The 2507-nt window shown below is 45.6% G+C and overlaps 1 pseudogene; it reads left to right on the forward strand.

Annotated features, from left to right (window-relative positions):
• Positions 1-322: 322 nt before the first annotated feature.
• Positions 323-2507, forward strand: part of LOC110594529 — a 15423-nt pseudogene continuing 13238 nt past the window's right edge.

The raw sequence follows: 2507 nt of genomic DNA on the forward strand, positions 1-2507 counted from the left end.
AGCCGGGCTCGGTGGCTCAGCCTGTAATCCTGCGCCTTTGGGAGGCTGAGGTGAGTGGATTGCCTGAGCCCGCGGATTCGAGACCCACCTGGGCAGCGAGACCTCATCTCTACAATAAATAAAAAAAAATCAGCTGGACATGGTAGCACATGCCTGTAATTCCGGCTACTTGGAAGGCTGAGGCGGAAGGATCGCCGGAGCCCAGCAGGTCGAGGCTGTGGTGGCCGGGAGTGGCCACTGCACTCCAGTATGGGCGACAGAGTGAGACTCCAACTCAAAAAAAAAAAAAAAGAAATTATTTTAAAATGCACTGACACCCAAGATGGCGGCCACCATGAAGAAGGGGCTGCAGAAGATGCCGATGTTACTGTCAAAGATCAACAAAAGATAAACAAATTTGCACAGAACACAAGTATAATTGCAGAGCTGAAGGAAGAAATAGAAGTAAAAAAGAAACATTGCCAAAATTTAGAAGATGCTTGCAATGACATCATCCTTGCAGATGATGATGGCTTAGTGATATCTTATCAGGATGGTGATATTTTCATTAGCCATTCTCAAGAAGAAACACACGAAATGTCAGAAGAAGCAAATAAAAATTTGTAAGATGAAATCGATGCCTTAGAATCCAGAGTGGAATCCATTCAGCAGGGCTAGCAGATTTGAAAGTTCAGTTACGTGCAAAATTTGGGAGCAACCTAAACCTTGAAGCCGATGAGAGAGTTAGAAATGTTATAATACTTTCAAAAATTTGTTTAATGAACTTGAATATTGATTTAAAAAAACACTAAATGTCAATGACATGTAGAACAATATCAATGAGTCTCACAAATACATAAGGTCTTCTTTTGATATTGTTTTTCAGATTGCCGAGGCTCACCTCTTTAAAAGAGATGTTGTCTTTCTGGTTTTTAAATGGGATAATTTCTGCTGATCTATCTTTAAGTTCACTGATTTTCTTCTATCATTTCTATTCTGCTATTAAGTTCATCTGATACAATTTTAATTTAATTTTTAGAAATTTTTCTTTATTTGTTTTGAGTTGGCGTCTCACTCTGTTGCCCAGGTGGAAGTGCAGTGGCACGCTCATAGCCACCGCAGCCTCGACCTGCTGGGTTCAGGCCATCCCTCCACCTCAGCCTTCCAAGTAGCTGGAATGACTAGGCGTGCGCCACTATGCCTGGCTAATTTTGTTTGGATTTATTATAGAGACGAGGTCTCGCCAAGTTGCCCAGGTTGGTCTCGAACCTCTGGGCTCAGGCCATCTTCTCACCTCAGCAAAGTGTTGGGATTACAGGCATGAACCACCGTGCCTGGACTTTGTATTTTTAAAAATAGAGATGGTGTCTCACTATGTTGCCCAAGCTGGTCTCAAACTTCTGGCCTCAGGTAATTCTCCCACTTTGGCCTCCCAAAGTGTCTGGGTTACAGGCAAGAGCTACTATGCCTGGTCAGAATTTTAATTTTAGATATTTTATTTTTCAGTTATAGAATTTCTGTCTGCTTCTTTTTCATGGTTTCTATTTCTCTTTTCTTTTCTTTATGTCTCTTGAGACTACTCTCATTTTCTTTTTTTTTTTTTGAGTTGGAGTCTCACTCTGTCGTCCAGACTGGAGTGCAGTGGCCGCTCCCGGCCACCGCAGCCTCCACCTGCTGGGCTCCGGCGATCCTTCCGCCTCAGCCTTCCAAGTAGCTGGAACTACAGGCACAGGCTACCACGCCCGGCTAATTTTTTTTTTATTTATTGTAGAGATGAGGTCTCGCTGCCCAGGTGGGTCTCGAACCCGCGGGCTCAGGCAATCTACTCACCTCAGCCTCCCAAAGGCGCGGGATGACAGGCTGAGCCACCGAGCCCGGCTGATTACTCTCATTTTCTTGTTTGCTGTGTGTCAAGGATTTTGGCTGTAGGCTGGCTATTGCATATATGACATTGGGGAGATTCTGAATTTTTTATATGGCTGTAGAGAACTGATGTTTCTGTTTTAGCAGGCAATTAATTCGGTGGACATTTAAAGTCTATTGGACACCAGCTCAGATTTCAATTCAGTTCTTTTAGCTGCTTGGATCTGCATTTGAATGCGTAGTCTAGGGATCAGCAAGAGACTTGGGCCAACTTAGACCAGAATTTAAGACTCCCCCAGCTCTCTTCTTTCCAGAATCCCCCCTTGCTTTCCATTAGCTGTGGTTGTTCCAAACACTGCCCTCTCATGCTTCTTTTTTTTTTTTTTTTTAAGTCAGAGTCTCACTCTGTCGCCCAGACTGGAGTGCAGTGGCCGCTCCTGGCCACCGCAGCCTCGACCTGCTGGGCTCCGGCGACCCTTCCGCCTCAGCCTTCCAAGTAGCTGGAACTGTAGGCGCATGCTACCACGCCTGGCTAATTTTTGATTTATTGTAGAGATGAGGTCTTGCCAAGTTGCCCGGGCGGGTCTCGGACCACCGGGCTCAGGCAATCTACTCACCTCGGCCTCCCAAAGCGCTGGGTTACAGGCTGAGCCACCGAGCCCGGC

This window comes from Carlito syrichta, unplaced genomic scaffold (assembly GCF_000164805.1).
Source record: "Carlito syrichta isolate Samal-C Ts95f unplaced genomic scaffold, Tarsius_syrichta-2.0.1 Scaffold315965, whole genome shotgun sequence".
Taxonomy (NCBI): domain Eukaryota; kingdom Metazoa; phylum Chordata; class Mammalia; order Primates; family Tarsiidae; genus Carlito; species Carlito syrichta.